The sequence below is a fragment of the Schistocerca serialis genome, chromosome 1, assembly GCF_023864345.2.
Source record: "Schistocerca serialis cubense isolate TAMUIC-IGC-003099 chromosome 1, iqSchSeri2.2, whole genome shotgun sequence".
NCBI lineage: Eukaryota > Metazoa > Arthropoda > Insecta > Orthoptera > Acrididae > Schistocerca > Schistocerca serialis.
This window is the reverse complement of record NC_064638.1, coordinates 1206761530-1206782621: the sequence shown is the minus strand read 5'-3', so window position 1 is coordinate 1206782621 and position 21092 is coordinate 1206761530.

The following is a 21092-nucleotide window of genomic DNA, read 5'->3' as shown; positions in this document are numbered from 1 at the left end:
AGCGCGGCACAACCTCTCCTCCGAAGAAAACGTTCAAAGCCGCGCTGTCAATCGGTAAAATCATAGTGACGGTGTAAGAGGTCCGAGCAGATGTAATTTCGATGTATTGCTCATGCGCTGCCTGCGATATGCAAGGTATAAGAGAATCGCTGACCAGAGAGCAGTGTTGACTCAGTAGGAACTGTGTAGCTGTAGCAGTAAGATGTTGCTAGTGGCTAGTCTGGAGTCTGCTCTGGTCTGGTATGGTGTATCGTGTTGGCTGGTCAATCGCGGTGCAGCGATGCCAGAGCCTGAGTATTATTGTATAAGGTACAAAGCAGCCTCGCGCATATCTAGTAATGTTATCTGAACTCCCATGTAAATGTTTTAAAAATGTCCTAATAATAATCTTTGTGATATAAAGTAATTTCTAACAAGCACTCATTTCAATTTAAGGAATTTACTAATTTCTCCAATCCATGATCACTCCCATTGTTGCAAAATAAAAATCAGTTGCTTCCTTTCATAAATGACCAATCTATCGGCCAGCATTGCACAGAGCTGTGCCGGAAAAATTTATTGTAAGAGCAGATATATTCGACAATTTTATTGAGGTAAGAATTTTTCCTTTTTTATTCAGAATGATCTTACAGGGCCATGACGCAGCACTGCTGTCGCTCAAAATTTACCATGTTACCGAATTTATTTTTTTATTACGTGGTTTAGGAATTTTTCTGTTTCGAGCTTACATTAGATGAGAAAAGAATTTTGTGGGTACATTAAATGGGAAACAAATTTTGTGTGGAGGTTAAATGTGAATGAATTTCTGTAGGGAGGTTATAAATGGGAACCAATTTTGTTCTGAGGTTACACCAAAAATTAGAATCATTATCCATATTTTTTTTTTTTTTTTAATTTTTGTGGAGAGGTTACACTTGGCGACAACCGGCCAGGATCGTATTTCTTTGTGAATCTCTGAGAAGTAGTCATATATCTGCTCTTATTTACTTAAATGTAGTTTGCATCTGGCGGAATGCATTTACTAATTTGTCACTCTTTCTTTCACAGATCATGGGCAATTTATTGCTCTTTATTGTAATTGTATTTGTTCCATTTTTCTTTGACTGTTTCATTTTGTGCTTAATTTTGATTTGTGGAAAATACCGCGAAAAAGTGTTAACGAAAATGGTTCAAATGGCTCTGAGCAGTATGGGACTTAACATCTATGGTCATCAGTCCCCTAGAACTTAGAACTACTTAAACCTAACTAACCTAAGGACAGCACACAACACCCAGCCATCACGAGGCAGAGAAAATCCCTGACCCTGCCGGGAATCGAACCCGGGAATCCGGGCGTGGGAAGCGAGAACGCTACCGCACGACCACGAGTTGCAGGCAACTGTTAACAGTACATCGCGATGTGCAATGAGTGAAATAGCCGACTCGAATAATTTGACCGATAATACTTGCGACGCTCAGTGTAATACTGATAATCGTCTAATTACAGATAATCAGTGCCTACCGATCACTAGTAATGATTTTGATCCTAATGATGAACAAACAAATTCAATTATGTCCACAGTAAATGTAACAATTGATGACGCGGCACGTTCCGACACAATGAACGCTGCCCAGTTTGACACACCCGGTTTGCAAAATTTGAATTGTGAACAGATAAATTTTTCTCACGAAGATGAACAATGTATTCAAAATACGTCAGATTTATTTCATTCCGGTGTAGTGACCAACAGTGCACATTCAATTGGCAAACCTTTTCAAGAATTACAGAATGACCAATTGGTTACACAAAACGTGACAAATACAGATACGTCATCAAATAGCACAGAGAATAGAGTAGGTAATATTGGCTGGGATCAAGTTATGGCATTATTGCTACAAATTAATGAAAATAATGAAAATCTCAATCAACAACTTAATGAAAAACTAGACAACCATTTCAAACAACTTAATGAAAATTTCGACAACCATTTCAAACAACTTACTGAATAGTGCAAACAACTTAATGAAAGTTTCAAACTGTCGAATGAAAAACACGACAACCTTAACGAACAGAACAAACAACTTAGTGAACAGATTACAGCCGTTACCGTGCAACGTCATGATACTAAAGAACAATTCCGTGAGGAAATTAAGGTTTGTGCTAGGAACAGTAGTGAAGAAATTAGATCTGTTGCACAAGAATTAAGTAGTACACGTGTAGCCACAACGAAATTACTTAGAGATGAAAGTAGTGCAGTCACCGAACAATGTTCTGTAAACGCAACACAGTTACGCGACGATTTTAAATTAATGTTAACAGAACTTCCACACACTCTGGATGTATAAGTTGATAAGAAATTTGAACAACAGATCAGTCAGATAGACGAACGTTTTCAAGTGACAGAAATAAAAAATGTTTCCGTCTCTAACACGACACAGCATACTCCACATTCCGAACATTTGTCACACTCACACAGCCAGTGTAACTTAGGTAATTTACAGAGACTATGCGACTTAGAATCCGAACAGACACAGACAAATAGAGTCTCATGCAATCTTGAACCTGTTCAGACATTCAAAGACGAAAATTTTGATTACAACCACTTTCTATCCGTGAGAAAATTTAAAGTATTTAAAAATAACAGAACACAAATACATCCTTTGGACTGGATACGACAATTTGCTTTTGTATTTTCATCAGCTTGGCCTGTAACGCAGAAACTAGAATTGGATTGGATACAACAACTTGCTTTTGCATTTTCATCGGCATTGCCTGTAACGCAGAAACTAAAATTTATTTGTAGCGCGTAATTGACCTCAGGGGGTTCATTACACTTTGATGAATATGTGCCGTAGCGTGCACAGGGCCCCGAGCCGTAGTAGTGCTATTTCATCTTTAGTTTTCTGTGCTGCTGCCTTCTCTTCTACTATCCTTTATATCTATCAAAATAGCTCTTCAACTATCAATGTATCTAGGATTAAGGATGAGTAAAAAAAACCTGATACGATAAGTTTTACCGAAAGTAACAGTTTTTATTAGACACTCCCAAAATGGCAAGAACTACCAGCGTAATTTTAATAACAGACAAAATTGTAATCATCGGTATGTACAAAATTTTCAGCTATCGCAGACGCATTTTGGCAACAATAGAGATTTTTCCCCATAACAGCATCAAAACCAGCCTGATAGCATACCTAACCAACAATGTAGTCTGCAAGGTCAACCAAGCTTTAATGTTTCGCCGCCTACACGTATAGCGTCGGCTCCGCCAAATAGTAACGCACAGCAACAAGGAAATAACTACGTTCGGAAAACACAACATTTCAATTCCTATCGCAACGCGCCGTATAGCAATGATTATTATGACAGACATAAAAGTAATGAGCACCATTTTCAGCGTACGTTTAATAACAATCGGTCTTACCAGCAGCAGAATCATCCGCAACAACAAATTATCACGAATGAACCAGACAGTAGATATCATCCCGAACGTAATACGTCAGGACGAAATAACAGAACAGTACAAATAGTTGAAATGCCACAGCATCCTCCCGCAAATAATAGCACATCAGATAGAATTAGACTAGATGCAGTACAGGTTGCATTGTCCAGCAACGCAAGCAATACTTTTGACACACAGAACCTTGTTCACGAAAATGTTTTTACTTTTGACGACATCTGAGACACACTTTTACATGAAAAACCAATAATCTGAATTTGCTAATCTGAAACAAGCTTTGTTGAATGCACCACTTTTATCACATCCACATATTACTAGAAATTTTTTCATTGCCACCGACAGTTCTAACACTGCTTTGGGCGTACACATTTTTCAGGAAATTGAAGAAGATGGTTGTATAGTAATTAAAAACATCGCCTTTTCGAGTCGCATTCTGTCACCTGCTGAACGCAATTATTCTGTTACAGAACTTGAAACATTATGTGTTGTATGCGCATTTATGAGATTTAGGCATTTTCTTTATGGAAGACACACTACCGTTTACACAGATCATAGAGCTATACAGTTTTTACTTTCCGCTAAATGTCCACATGACAGATTAAGCAGATGGAGGCTTTAATTATATGAATTTGATTTTACAATTGTTCACATTCCCGGTACACAAAATATTGTAGCAGACGCGCTATCCCGTTCTCTCAGCAACAATCAGCAAGACATCGCAACCAACTTCTGCAAAGCAAATTTCAGCGTCATGTATATTCAACAAGTTGCATTTGAAAATTTCATTTCGGCATCATTACGAGACATAGCACAAGAGCAAAGCAAAGACAACGTGTGGAAAGAAATTAAACACCTTTGGCAAGATAGGAATAATGTTACCATTAGAAACCATTACACTGTACGCAATAATATTCTGTTTCGCCGCTCTCACCCTGACAGCAACAACTGATTACTATGTATTCCTGACGAGCTTGTTAACAAATTAATTTGGTATACTCATTTAAGTTACGCACATTATGGAGCCAGAAAATGTTTTCTTATACTGAGACAGAACTGTTGTTTTCCCAATATGGAGAAACGTATTCGACGAGTTTTAGCGTCATGTAAAATCTGCCAGAAAGCTAAGTCAGATACGACTTCACATATTCCTCCATTACATCCCACTGTACCTGTTAAATTGAGACACACGGCCGCTGTAGACTTTTTGGTCCGATTCCCAGATCTAATAGAGGTTTTTGTTACATCTTTGTCGCTGTTGAACTCACTTCGAAATTTGTTACCTTCACTCCGTTGCGCAAAGCTACTGCTAAATTTGTTGCGAATGCATTTGTAAAACATTTCGTATTCCATGTAGGGCATGTATTGAAAGTAATTTCCGACAATGAATCACAGTTTCATTCTGCGTTATGGACACGTATGTTACGAACAAGAAACATTTCTCCGATCTACACTCCTGGAAATTGAAATAAGAACACCGTGAATTCATTGTCCTAGGAAGGGGAAACTTTATTGACACATTCCTGGGGTCAGATACATCACATGATCACACTGACAGAACCACAGGCACATAGACACAGGCAACAGAGCATGCACAATGTCGGCACTAGTACAGTGTATATCCACCTTTCGCAGCAATGCAGGCTGCTATTCTCCCATGGAGACGATCGTAGAGATGCTGGATGTAGTCCTGTGGAACGGCTTGCCATGCCATTTCCACCTGGCGCCTCAGTTGGACCAGCGTTCGTGCTGGACGTGCACACCGCGTGAGACGACGCTTCATCCAGTCCCAAACATGCTCAATGGGGGACAGATCCGGAGATCTTGCTGGCCAGGGTAGTTGACTTACACCTTCTAGAGCACGTTGGGTGGCACGGGATACATGCGGACGTGCATTGTCCTGTTGGAACAGCAAGTTCCCTTGCCGGTCTAGGAATGGTAGAACGATGGGTTCGATGACGGTTTGGATGTACCGCGCACTATTCAGTGTCCCCTCGACGATCACCAGTGGTGTACGGCCAGTGTAGGAGATCGCTCCCCACACCATGATGCCGGGTGTTGGCCCTGTGTGCCTCGGTCGTATGCAGTCCTGATTGTGGCGCTCACCTGCACGGCGCCAAACACGCATACGACCATCATTGGCACCAAGGCAGAAGCGACTCTCATCGCTGAAGACGACACGTCTCCATTCGTCCCTCCATTCACGCCTGTCGCGACACCACTGGAGGCGGGCTGCACGATGTTGGGGCGTGAGCGGAAGACGGCCTAACGGTGTGCGGGACCGTAGCCCAGCTTCATGGAGATGGTTGCGAATGGTCCTCGCCGATACCCCAGGAGCAACAGTGTCCCTAATTTGCTGGGAAGTGGCGGTGCGGTCCCCTACGGCACTGCGTAGGATCCTACGGTCTTGGCGTGCATCCGTGCGTCGCTGCGGTCCGGTCCCAGGTCGATGGGCACGTGCACCTTCCGCCGACCACTGGCGACAACATCGATGTACTGTGGAGACCTCACGCCCCACGTGTTGAGCAATTCGGCGGTACGTCCACCGGGCCTCCCGCATGCCCACTATACGCCCTCGCTCAAAGTCCGTCAACTGCACATACGGTTCACGTCCACGCTGTCGCGGCATGCTACCAGTGTTAAAGACTGCGATGGAGCTCCGTATGCCACGGCAAACTGGCTGACACTGACGGCGGCGGTGCACAAATGCTGCGCAGCTAGCGCCATTCGACGGCCAACACCGCGGTTCCTGGTGTGTCCGCTGTGCCGTGAGTGTGATCATTGCTTGTACAGCCCTCTCGCAGTGTCCGGAGCAAGTATGGTGGGTCTGACACACTGGTGTCAATGTGTTCTTTTTTCCATTTCCAGGAGTGTATATATCCAAGTATCACGCTTCTTCGAACCCTTGTGAACGTCTAATGAAAGAAATTGGTAAACTGTGTAGAATATACTGCCATAAAAGACATATTGATTGGGACACACACATACTCTCATTCCAGGATATAATTAATTCCACACCAAATGAATCTACTATGCTATCTCCGACTGTTATATTGAAAAATGTTGAACCACCTAACAAAATTAAAGAATTAGTAACCTTTCCTACATCTCGTCGACTACGAGACCATGAAATAATTGAAATTGCGCGGAACAACATCAAACGTGCCGCAGAGCGCCGGAGAAGACAGCGAAAACTGGTTTGTACACGCCGTGACTTTCACGTTGGACAGAAGATACTAGTACGTACACACTATTTATCCAACAGAGGAAAGAATAGATGCAGTAAATTTGAACTTCTACACGCAGGTCCATATCGAATTCGCAGCATTCCTCACCCCAATGTAGTACACGTCGAAACTCTGAGAACCAGAAAAAGTAAAGGCAATCACCATGTCTCCAATATTAAACCCTTTATTTAATGAACATACTTTATGATTTATCATACTGTAATGCCATTTTCTGATTTTTATATGACCAATGATGCAATTATATTTAAGTGACTACTTACTGATGATTATCATATTTTTTCTTGGCAAGTGCACGGCCAGGTAAGGTTAGCAGGTCGCTTTTCTTGTCGTTATATATCAGACCGTGCACATTTTCCATTTTTCGTGTATGTATGATTGTTTTCCTGTTTTGTTTGTATGCACTACGAAATCTTTAAGATATAACAAACACCAGTTGACTTTGACATTTTGCCTTATGATATCTCAACATCGTGACTATTTTACATTTTTTTTGCTACTACATTATGATGCTCTGTGTACATTTTTGCGCCTGAACACTGTCTATGTTTTTGACATAATACGTTTTCTGTCATGCTATGCTGTATGCTTAATTATATCACTAGAAACCAGTTTTTATTTAATGGATATATGATTTAAATGCAAGATATTAATCCTTATTCATCATTTTCAGAAAGCAACAACATGTAAAAGAAATAAATTAAACAAACCACAGTGGATTACTATGAAATGGGAATTTCACCTTCGGAATGAACGAAAGAAGATGCAATAGCTCGTCATGAAGAGTAAATGGATCAGAATTAACAAGCATTAACAAGAATATACTATACACATCGTATGATAGCAGTCTTAACTAATTATTTGTCTTTCAGAATACGAGGCGATTGATGCAGGCTGTCAGACAGAACTACACATCTTAGTTTTAGTGATGAAATATGCTAGAAATGAGAAACTCTGTACCATGAATAGTTGTGTGGTGTAAATGGTAATATGAATAATGGAGTGTCTATTTTTTGCAGTTGTTAATAAATGATGAATAGTTATACGAAGAATATGCTAATATGAATAATGAAGTTTTTCTTTGCAGGTGATGATAGTGATGAATTTTATATGACCACTTAACGCACCACTTTTAAGTTTTTCTTTGCAGATGAGAATAATGATGACGTTTATATATTTACTGTTAGTTAAGAGATGCTATGTAGTTATTTAAGTATTTGTTGCAGTTCGTTTTGACAGTATGTCTTATGTCGCATGGTATAATGACTGAATGTTTTAGAAAGGACAGCTAGAGAACATACATATCGAGTACACGTTTCATTACCTGTTAATTCGAAGTTCACTACTTTTCAGCATAATATGCGTTTCTTCTTTCAGCTTAATAATCCATTTTGTATTTTTTCCAGGAGAAGGTATTCATGAAATTAATGTGCTATAAGCAGTTTATTATTAAACCTGTTCTAGTACTTGCATTTTTTTACCCATTTGTGTGTGTCATTCATGAATGTGATCACATATACTCTACATGTTTCATAACCTTGCTACAGCTGACTCATGACGAATGACGTTAGTAATCCTTATTTGCAGCAAATAAGTCAAAAGCAAATATTTTCGTGCCCCAGCAATTAATTATCGATCCCAACGCAATGCATTGCTAGCACAAAAAAATGTATTACCAGTCCCAAATAAGGCTACCAGTTTACGAGAGTTCTGAGTAATACTGAATGATGTTTTGTAACAATGTATAAATGCTATGCCAATAATTTCTGTTAATAATGTTTTTGTTACACTCTATAAATGCTATGCCAATAATTAACTCTCATTTTGAATGATGACTTCTGAATAATACTGAATAATGTTTTATAAAACTATATGAGTACTTTGTAACTGGCCAATGAATGCCACTGTTTCTTATATTTTAAATTTGTCTTATGTCACTTACATGATATCATACATGAATACCAGTAGCTTGATGCTACACTCATTAGCTCCTGTTTTGAATGATGACTTCTGAATAATGCATAAGAAATGGTTTGTAACTGGCCAATGAGTGCCAATAATTACCACAATCAGATGAGTTATGAAAAGTGTTTTGTAATATTCAATACTTGCTATATGTTTAGTAACTGGCCAATGAATGCCACTGTTTCTTATGTTTTAAATTTGTCTTAGGTCACTTACATGCTATTATATATGAATACCAGTAGCTTGATGCTACACTCATTAGCTCCTGTTTTGAATGATGACTTCTGATGGTTAGTAACTGGCCAATGAGTGCCAATGATTAATATAACTAGATGAATTATGTAAATGGTATGGCATTAATTAACTCTTGCTTTGAATGATCAATTTTAAATAATGCATAAAAATGGTTTGTAACTGGCCAATGAGTGCCAATGTTCACTGTAATCGGATGACTTATGAATAATATTCGGTAATTCTTCATACATAGTACAGAAATGTTTAGTAACTAGGCAATGAGTGCCACCAATTACTCAAATCGGTTCATAGACTAGTGTAATTCTCAATGATGACTAGCATAAGACTTAATGTCCTTCACCTTCTGACCTAATTACCAGAAATTACTGCAATATCCGTTTGTCCTGTCCATCCTCATGATCATGGAGCATTATATTTGGATTTTGCACTAATTCTACGTTGGTGAAAGAGTATGGATTCTGCAAGATTGTGGTGTTGACACATCATGCTGCCCACCACCTTGAACAATGGAGATGTTATTATGGTCCCTCTGTTTGCTGTACCTAATGTACTACCAAAATCATAACATTGAATATTAATACGACATTTCAGTGTCTTGGCTACACTGATTAATACTTCTGGGAAGAGAACTTCAGATTGTCTCACTTGGTGTTGTGCTTCTGTAGAAAGATATGGACTTTCAGTGCAGCTACATGCAACCTACTGTGCTACAACCATGATGCAATCCTTCACTTTCCTTTCCTAGTTCTTGTAAAATGGTAGAAATATATATAGAGTGCATGTGCACTTTATGCCTTTTTTTAATATGATTTGTACTCATTGCGTATACATTTTGTCATTGCTTGATATGTTCTGTACTACAGTGTGTATGCACTTTATGTCATTTGTTAATATGTTTTGTACTCATTGCGTATACATTTTGTCATTGCTTGATATGTTCTGTACTCAGTGCATGTGCACTCTATTTCATTTCATGTTCTGCACTTATATATATGTATATACTCTGTGACTGTAAACTTAGTTAATTAAGAAAAATTTGTTGCTCATGGCAAGTCCAATTGACTCGCCATCGCTGCCAAATTTTTGCCCCCCCAGTGGAGGGTTATGTAAGGGGTCTGAGCAGATGTAATTTCGATGTATTGCTCATGCGCTGCCTGCGATATGCAAGGTATAAGAGAATCGCTGACCAGGGAGCAGTGTTGACTGAGTAGGAACTGTGTAGCTGTAGCAGTAAGATGTTGCTAGTGGCTAGTCTGGAGTCTGCTCTGGTCTGGTATGGTGTATCGTGTTGGCTGGTCGGTCGCGGTGCAGCGATGCCGGAGCCTGAGTACTATTGTATAAGGTGAAAAGCAGCCTCGCGCATATCTAGTAATGTTATCTGAACTCCCATGTAAATGTTTTAAAAATGTCCTAATAATAATCTTTGTGATATAAAGTAATTTCTAACAAGCATTCATTTCAATTTAAAGAATTTACTAATTTCTCCAATCCATGATCACTCCCATTGTTGCAAAAGAAAAATCAGTTGCTTCCTTTCATAAATGACCAATCAATCGGCCAGCATTGCACAGAGCTGTGCCGGAAAAATTTATTGTAAGAGCAGATATATTCGACAATTTTATTGAGGTAAGAATTTTTCCTTTTTTATTCAGAATGATCTTACAGGGCCATGACGCAGCACTGCTGTCGCTCAAAATTTACCATGTTACCGAATTTATTTTTTTATTACGTGGTTTAGGAATTTTTCTGTTTCGAGCTTACATTAGATGAGAAAAGAATTTTGTGGGTACATTAAATGGGAAACAAATTTTGTGTGGAGGTTAAATGTGAATGAATTCCTGTGGGGTGGTTATAAATGGGAACCAATTTTGTTCTGAGGTTACACCAAAAATTAGAATCATTATCCATATTTATTTATTTTTTTTAATTTTTGTGGGGAGGTTAGAACGGTCTCGTGACACTCTGAAGGGGCTATTCTGTTTGGTGTCCTCCCTCATACTGGAACGATCAACTCTGAAGCTGGTACTGGCCAATCAAAACGTAAAAACAGCTTTAGAAACAAGACCAAGGCAACGTGGAACGGCTAATCAAGGTTCAAAGAAAACATTTTTCACACTTTAGTTTACACACATCTTGGGGTTTTAAGAAATATATTAACAGAACTTAAAGTACTGAAATAAGAAAACAAATAGGGTAAACTACAGGCCTACTTAAGTTCTCGAGGAAGATTTGAAGTTACCCAATTACTAAAAAAAGTATTAAACATTTAAGAGAAAAAAAAAGACTTAAGAAACACTGTGCTTTCAACTCAACTTTACAAATACGTATGAAATCCTTTAGCATATTAGACTCCCAATGAGTGAACAAAGTTTAAAATAGATTACGTTTTTCTCTGAGTTAAACAAGCAACAGGACTTTTTTTAAATTGTATTAATCATTTACGAAATCAACCATTTAAGAGACACCACTAAAATATGCTTTCAACCCACCGCACCAAATTGTATGATTTGCTTTAAAAATATTGTAAATCTTACAGTTTTTCCGTTAAACAAGCAACAGGAAAATTCTTAAGGTATAAACCGTTTAAGAAAGCATAAACAACCATTTCATAGAGCCCCCAAAATGTACCTTGGACCCGACTTTTTAAATGCGTATAAATTCCCTTGCGTAACTCTTGATTTGGTGAACCGTTTGCAGAACTTCCATTCCTCAGTTGTCGTAGGTCCGGGCGTCCTTCTACCTCATCATACCAGCGTCGTCTTCCGCAAGACGCGGCCCTCACGCCGGCACAACTAGAACCCATAGAAAATACTAAATCATGTGTTAACGGTCGGTTCTACACCACTTGTCCAGAAATAGTTTTAATAAATACACACGGGAGGGGGAAACACGTCTAGTCCAAAATAGGACATTCCTTTTGTGAAACGACAGTCAATAAGGAAATACAGAGCTACCAGGGCCTCAAAAGGCAAAGGGCAGAAACCAAGGCCCGCAACCCCCACGCGACCGTATCGAACCAAAACACAAGAGAGACGTTACGTACATCCAGAACAACTCAAAGAGGTGGTCGACAGGCGCAAAGGTTAAACCAAACAGCCTCCGGAACCGCGCTGCTGCTACAGTCGCATGTTCGAATCCTACCTCGGGCATGAAAGTGTGTGATGTCCTTAGGTTAGTTAGGTTTGTTCTAATTATAGGGGACTGATGACCTCAGATGTTAAGTCCCATGTGCTCAGAGCCATTTGAACCATTTGGAACATTTGGTGCTATTCGCGACGAGTAGGCTATGTGCCGCTACCAGGTTTCACCCTCTCCCTTCTCTCATCATCATCATCATCATCATCATCATCATCGTCTTCATCTTCATCATCATACAACACAATCATGACCCTAAACACCACACACACGCACGCACACACACACACACACACACACACACACACACACACACACACACACAATACTTACATGTAGTACTAAAATAATGTAAAGTTGCATGTTGTAAGTAGATTAAAAAAGAAATAGCGACGAGCACAGCTCGACGTGTGCGTCCAGGAAACGGTATGTTGCTCCCTGAGCTCATTTCGCTGGAAATATTGTTATTTCAACAAGTCAGTCAAAACTGATGTAATCGCTAATGTAAAATTAGAAAAAAATGAATTTAGTTCCAGAATGAGATTTTCACGCTGCAGAGGGATGTGTGCTGATATGAAACTTACTGGCAGATTAATACTGTAGTCCCGAGTTCGTGTCTCGGTCTGGCACACAGTTTTAATCTGCCAGGAAGTTTCATATCAGCGCACACTCCGCTGCAGAGTGAAAATCTCATTCTGGAAACATCCTCCAGGCTGTGGCTAAACCATGTCTCCCCCACATCCTTTCTTCCAGAAGTGCTAGTTCTGAAAAGTTCGCAGAAGAGCTTTAGTCAAGTTTGGAAGGTAGGAGACGAGGTACTGGCGGAATTAAAGCTGCCTGGATGGGGGGAGGAGGGGGGGGGGGGGCTTGAGTCGTGCTTGGGTAGCTCTCAGTCTGCTTTCGGCTGCGGTGGGGCGAGGACGTCCGCTGCGCCCCGCTGTGTGCGAAAGTGAGCGCTTGCTTCTGTTTACCTTCTCGCGGCGCGAGTTGTATTTGTTCCAAGTTCAGTGCGACTATGGCACACACATGGCGTCACGATACGATCAGAATTACTTTCCAACCAAATCACGCGCGTCCTCGAGCCTATGAAATAGAACCGTTCATACGGGACGATCTACGTTTAGATCCGGCGACTGTCGTCGGCATACATTTTTCTACAACGGCGAGCGTGGTTTATGTTAAAATGACCAGTGCAGAGGTCTGCGCGACAGTGGTGTCTAAATACTCGAACTCACTCAGATTCGTTCTGACGGGCATATCGGTGCAGTGACGGTGGATCATGCAGGCATGGGCCTAAGGACTGTACAGGTTTTTGAGCTCCCCTTCGAGGTCCCAGAGGAAGTTGTCAAGGACGCCTTCCGACCATATGGCAATGTCATCAGTCACGTTGCAGAAAAGTGGAAAACTTTCTCGACGTATAAGGTCTACAATGATGTGCGCCAAATTAAACTTGAGCTCAAGAAACATGTGCTGTCATATCTGAACATCGGTGGCTGTCGTGCAATCACAATGTACGACGGTCAACCGCGTGCCTGTTCCGGATGTGGGCAGGAAGGCCATGTTCGATCGAGCTGCTTACAACGTAGAATTACGCAGACACCAGTGGGAGACTCCGTTTCCCCGACGGGGACGACAATCCTGACCCTCACGTGAGCACCATAGATGAGGACGACACGGGCGATCGGGCACATCCATCGACGTTAGAAGGACCAAGGGAGGAAGAGGAAGGACCCCAGATGCCAACCCATATGTCGCCTCCTCCGCAGCAACAACAGCATCAACAGTCCCACAGAATCCAGACGCAACATAACAATCAGAACGAGATGGACGTGGGCGCGAACATTGTCCCGACCGCGGCTTTCCTAGCGGAAGGTGATACGACGCTGGATTGTCTCCCGCATTCGGATACGGATGTCCACGTTCGAAAGCAACGTTCGCCTCGACGTCGCAAGCGACGTCGGCGGACCGCTTCTGACGATTGCCTCCTACACACGGCCGGTCAAGAAGGTGACATCTCGTCAGACGGCATGGATGCTGCGCCTGTTGAGGATCAAAGTGGTGTAGACAGTTCACTTGCCCACACTACGAGTGCCCAGTTACTTCTTGCACCACAGATGCGGCAGTTCGCGTCGATGGATGGCGCTCCGTCTACCTCTACCAAAGACGACGTGCGTGAGAGAAATTTAGGTGCCGACCAGCTACACAGCATCGTGTTGCGCCCACTGTGGTCGGACGATGTTGAGGAACTTCCTGGAGAGGGCGCGGGTGACAGGGGAGGGGGTGGCATTGGGGATGACACTCCTAGCGTGAAAGACTCATAATTTGTCACGGGTTCGGTGGGTCTGGCACCTCTTGCGGTTATCCTCGATTGTCATGGCGTCTACCCTAGGTGAGGAGGCTAGGCAGCACACCTTTCGCCTTGCCACAATCAATATCAACGCGATAAGGGCACCACACAAACTGACAATGCTACAACGCATGCTCGATGCGGCGGACATCGACGTGGCCCTCTTGCAAGAAGTATGTGTCGCTAGTTTCCCTGACTTCTACGGATATACCGCCCACATCTCCCACGCCTCTTCTACCGGTTGTGGTGGGCTGTCCTGCTACGGGACAGCTTGGCGGCTACGGACGTACTGTACTTACCGAGTGCAAGAGCCATGGCAGTAACTGTCAACGGTGTACGACTCATCAATGTATATGCCCCTTCAGGATCAGGGAGACGGAGAGATCCGGCTCGCTTTTTTTCGGAAGATATTACGCCTCTATTTATGGGCCGCATAGACGATATGGTGATCGGGGGAGATTTTAACTGTACTTTATCTCCGCCTGACCAGCAGCCGCATCACGTTCCCTGTGCGGAATTGGAAATGCTAGTGCGTGATCTCCACCTGATCGACACGTGGCGCCACATCCATGGCCCAGCTCCTGGTTACGCCCATTATACTAGTCATTCATCAAGTCGGTTCGACAGGAATTATGTCACAAGCACCCTTTCTACGGTGACGAGAGGAGCAGAGGTCTGGCCCACTGCATTCACCGACCACACAGCCTATTTTTGCACCATTGCCCTCCAACCTGCACGCGTGTGGCGCAGTAGGCACCCCTGGAAACTGAACGTCGCCCACCTGGACGAGCCGGCATGTAAAGGTGCTATCGAAGAGTCGTGGAACGCGTCCTTACAGCGTCGTGGTCGTTACCGATCGACCCTCAGTTTGTGGATTGAATGTGCGAAGCCTGCTTTTAGGCGCACCTTCACGGCTTACGGCCGGGAAGCGGCGGCATGGAGGAGGAGCACGGAAAACTTTTATTACACCGTCCTACGGGAATGTCTTGCTATGGAGTCCTCACCTGACAGGCAGACCATAGTCAATCGCGCGAAAGCGCAGCTCGTCTCCTTAGCACGCCGTCATTTACAGGGCGCTGTTATAGGGTAGCGTGCTCCAGACACGATACAATCAGAAAGGCCATCTATGCACCACGTGCTCCTAGAACGCAGGAGGCGCCGTAGGGCACTGGTAATCGACATGATAACGGACGACGGTCGACACGTGGTAGAACAAGCAGAGAAAGCAGAAGCCTTCTATGGGCATTACGCTCAACTTTATTCAGCATTGCTCCCTGATATGGCGACGGTAGACACCGTTTCAGCACATGTCCACGGTACAGTTCCACCAGACATGGTACCGACTTTACTGGGAGACGTGACAGAAGAGGAAGTGCTCGACGCCATTGGTAAAGGTGCTCCCCATAAATCACCAGGACGCGACGGATTACCATTAGAGTTCTATCGCGCCTTTAAACAACTTTTGGTACCATGTTTGATTGAAATTTGTCGGGAATTGATGTCCCCGGGTATAACATTGCCTGCACCGTTCTTGGAAGGTCTGATTGTCCCCATCCATAAGCCGAAGGGACGGAATCATATCCGCCATTATCGCCCCTTAACGTTATTGAACAGCGACTTCAAGATCTTTTCGAGGCTGCTATCAGAACGTATTCGCGGCACACTATTGCACGCCCTGTCCAGCGATCAGACGTACTTGGGGGGACCTAACAACATCAGAACTGCGTTATGTCGTTACAGAGATCTCATCTCGCTTGCACGGGTGAGACGTTTGCCGGCAGCCCTGGCGTCTATCGAAATTGGCCAGGCTTTTGACCGTGTGAGCCACACTTTCCTCACGGCCGTTCTATGGCGCATGGAATACCCCGACCCCTTTATCACAGTGTTGGCACGCCTTCTGCATGGTGCTACTTCTCGAGTTCTTGTTAATGGAAGTCTGACGATACCCATGGCGATCCGCCGATCAGTATGACAGGGATGTCCATTATCAACATTGTTATTTGCATTGGCCTTAGAACCTTTGTTGTGTGGTGTCCGAGACAGGCTCACTGGGATACAGTTCGGCGGCTCCATCTATCGCTGCACCGCCTATGCGGATGATTTGATGATCGTCATACGTGGAGCTGACGACATGGCTGCGGCTTTTGACTGGATTGCAACCTACGGTACAGTCTGGTAGCCAAATCAACGTTGACAAGTCCGTCGCCTTGAGCATCGGGATTGGGCTACCGCAGGAACACATTGCCCCCTTACGCTTCAGTGATACTGTACGCTGCTTGGGCTTAGATTTCATGAACGACATGCGACGCGCGACGACGCTCAATTATCGACGCCCTCTGCACCAAATTAGGGCCGGAATTGCAAATCAGCGCTTGCGATCCCTCAACATCGTTCAGCGGGCGTATTACGCCAATGTATACCTTGCGTCCCGCATATCGCATGTCGCCCAAACGCTACCCATTCCGAAACCCTTGGCTCGTAGCATTATGGCAGCGCTGGGATACTTCGTCACCGCTGGTATGTTACTGAAGATCAGATACGAATCTCTTACCCTCCCCAAGGAAAAAGGTGGTCTCGGCCTAGTTATTGTCCATGATAGGGCCATTGCCCTCTATGTTAGCTCACATTTTTGTCTGCTGCGCCGTTGTCCTACGAGCCTCACGAGTCTGCTTCTGACGGCGCTGCGATCTGCTTCACTAAGAGCGCCGGTGCCATTACAGGACATCCCAGCGCCCCTCTTTTATATAGGACGTTTCTATTTAGAACAAAGTTATTGCAGTGTAGCACTCACGACACCGCGATTGGCCACAACTCGACGCCTATATCACGACATGCTGCAACGCCGCCCCCTAAATGTGGTCGAACTAAAATATCCTGATGTACGGTGGCGCGTGGTGTGGAAGACTGTACACGATGCCATGCTTGATTCCGATGTTGTTTCCCAATGGTACGTAGTCGTTAATGGGAAGCTGGCGACGCAAGAACGTCTCTACAATATCCACATGGCAGACTCTCCCAATTGTGTGGGTTGTAATACAGTAGATTCTGACGAGCACCGCCTCAACTGTGGAGAGGCGGAACCAGTTTGGCACCTTGTGCGGCAGATGCTGGCTTATCTCTTGCGAGTTAGGCCGGAGCATATATCTGCACGAACGTTATTGTTTCCGGATGAGACATTTTACCCCACGACTCGAACCAACTCTGTCACCTGGATACGTGGACATGCGGTCCATTACCTCTGTCGTGACGGACACAAGAATTTACTTGACTTCTGGCTCTATTTGCAAGAAAGTCATCATGCTATTTCCGGGCATACCAGATATCGACAATGCTTCGCAAACTACCTCTGGAGTGCCTTTCACAGCCCGCCGTGTAGCTCGAATGTTCCAGGCAGTGGTAGAGGAGGTCAGAACGAACTGCTAACGATCATATATTGAACAATCTTTATCAGTGGGCGCAGTCGCTGGGAAGCCTAACTACGAAGTGGTGGCTTTATTTTCACGTTATTTATATTTGCTATCTTCGATAGTGTCTTCATTCTGTTTTAGTTTTCCAGGCTTGATTAACTTTGACTGTTCGCACATTGATATCTATATAAATAAAAAAATAAAAAACAAAAAAATTTAAAAAACCATAAAAAATAATTTAAAAAATACCTTTCGCACCCTACTAGAAACACATTCCCCCATTCCTTTCATCGTGTTTTTGTGAGTTGATGCACACACGTTAGTCCCGTATAGTGTAGTTTCTACACATTTTCGATGGGGGTGGTTACGTATAGTTAGGAAGGCAACGCCTGAAGAGGTAAGAGTTCATTTTTGTTTGGCAGGGACATAAGTGGCGGTGCCTCGTAGGGATGGCTATGATTTTGTTTTCTTTCTTTTGTTAGGAAAACAAAATAAAAAAGGGGTGTAGGGGTAGCAAAAAAAATTTTTTTAAAAAAGTTGGTAGAGCAGTTTCCCGCGAAAGGCAAAGTTCCCGAGTTCGAGTCTCGGTCCGGCACACAGTTTTAATTTGCCAGAAAATTTCATAAATTTAGTTGATTGTTTGACTCCTATTACTGGTCGTTCATTCTTACTTAAACAACAATAACAACTCATCAGGCACGAAAAGAAAGAACCAAACAGTCATGAAATTATTATTTAGGGGCTTTAAATTTACTTTCCCCCAGACATACAGGACACATACGCATCGATAATATGATTTCGTGAACCCACGGCTGCATTAGCTTACGAGAAAACAGTACGTGAACATAAAGAAGTCGTACAAAAATGTACTAAAAGAACAAAACACATGTCCACCAATTGTCAGAATTGAATATAACGCCTGAGAGAGCTAATAAGCGAAAATCACATATTATGACAGGGTAGCATGCGCGCCTTATAATGGCAGTCAAAAAAATTTATTCACTTTAAAACTTGGAAGTATTTATTACATACAGAACTGTAACCTGGCGACTCTGTAATCTGCACTGAATATTACATCGTGTGCGTCTGTGCAGTTATCAAAATTGCGGGAAGTAAACGAGACAAAGTGTTAAGTTTATGGTGGGTTTTGTTGGTGATATGCGTAATAGCAGTGGCGATAAACAGCAGTTTCTGTAATTCATTAGTAATTGCTTCATACCTGATTACAACACTAAATCGTTCTTTAAATACTGTTTTCAAAGAATCTTACATTTGGTAATCTATAACACAATTGGAACTCCATTTACGCGCTTTCAAATGCACTGTACATCAGTTTCAAATAACGAACGGTGATGACTTTATAGCCGAAGCGATATCGTAAGTAACTGTTCTGCATGAAGGGGCAACGTTACTGTCTGACATCAAAGAAGCTTCATAAAACTTACGTAACGAAATAGGTAGATTCTTTTTAGTTTATTTGTTCTCTCAAAACCTCCAGCACCACAGCACAAAAATTGATAGTTTTTTCAAGATGCTGATCAATAAACAAAACAAAGTAGGTTATATATATAGAAATTCAACAGATATTTATTTTTAAATGGGAATTCATAGCTCCTCAACAGTGATATGCTAATAACTTAACAATATGTTAGAAATTCATTTGTCTCAATGAAGTTGAGAAAGATGTTGGACACAAAACTGTTTGATGAGAAACACTTTCACGTACTCTCCTTCTTGCAAATAAGAGCACAGAGCTTTTACATTTGCGTCACAACTTACAATTCCATTCGATTCACGATTTAAATGAAGAAGACGAGTTAATACCTACACCGTTTCTTCGCTTTTATTTCGTTTAGGGCGACTATTAAATCTTCGGAATCGTTCTTCGAAAACTACAGTGAAATGAAATGAAAAACTGACGCAGTATTCTCATCCCTTATAGAACCCTTTTGTATCTGTTGTAAATCAAATACAATTTGCTCTTGTTAAACTAGAAAATTTCATTCCAGCATCCTTAATAACCAGTTTATTGAATGTTACTATAACTTCGAAGCGTTTAACTAACTTCCCTTCTAAGTTAATCTACTTCTGTTTGGGGTGAGTCAAGACCTTCTCACTACTATAGAAATCATTCGCACTAAGTAATAAAAACAAAACTTAGAATCAATATTACATTCTGCAGTAGACTATACGATACTTTGAAACTTCCTGGCAGACAGCCTGTGTGGTGAATCCGTCAAGTCATACATCTTCCTCAACAAGTGTAGTATTGACGCTTGTAATTTAGTGGCTTGAAGTTAGGACTTACGTTAACGAAAGCTTTCTCACACTAGAGAATTGGATTAATAATTTTAACCACCCCTTTAACTTTTCTAGAAGTAAGCGTGATTATAAAGCAAGCGGCAAATGCCAACAAGTACAGAGAGTTTTTAAAACATCTGCGCAGTTCTGCCTTCGTCGAAATCGACTTACATTCCTGATTTATCGCTCTAAATTTTGATCAACAATAACACGTACGCTAAGGCTGAAAATTTAACATTACACGTAGATGTTCAGTTTTTACTCATGATTTATTATTAACGCCAATCGTGAGTAATGTTGCCACGGATGGAAACAGAAAATGTGAAAGGAGAAAAAGTTACTGTTCATAAACAAGTGCGCCGGCTGTTGTGGCAGAGCGGTTCTAGGCGCTTCAGTCTGGAACCGCGCAACCGCTGAGGTCGCAGGTTCGAATCATGCCTCGGGCATGGATGTGTGTAATGTCCTTAGGTTAGTTAGATTTAAGTAGTTCTAAGTTCTAGGGGACTGATGACCTCAGATGTTAAGTCCCATAGTGCTCATAGCCATTTGAACCATAGACAAGTGCGACAAAGACATGCGACTTGAGAGGCACTGCATGTCGACAGCAGAAATGCTGTACTGGGCGTTTGAATGCTCACTACATTGATACTCCTTCCCAGTGGTTATTACCCGATTCTTGATTCCTTGAAGCTTCTGTGAAGGAAGGACGAATGGTGCGCATGCATGGGAAACATACTGAAGCTTCAGGTGACGATTAAATTACCTTGATTATGCTACATTCTTTTTCTTCTGCTCCACTTCGTGGATTAGGCATTGTTGCCCGTTCCGGCTTTACAGCTGTCGCCAGCGTATCCTGCGTCGTCCTAGATCCCTTCTTCCCTTCGGCTTGTAACGCATTGCTGTCTTGGGAAGTCTGATATTTCGATTCTTTGCAGGTGATCAGTCCAGTTCTCTTTTTAACTACGCACTGATTCTCTAATTAATTTCTTCTTAATATTTT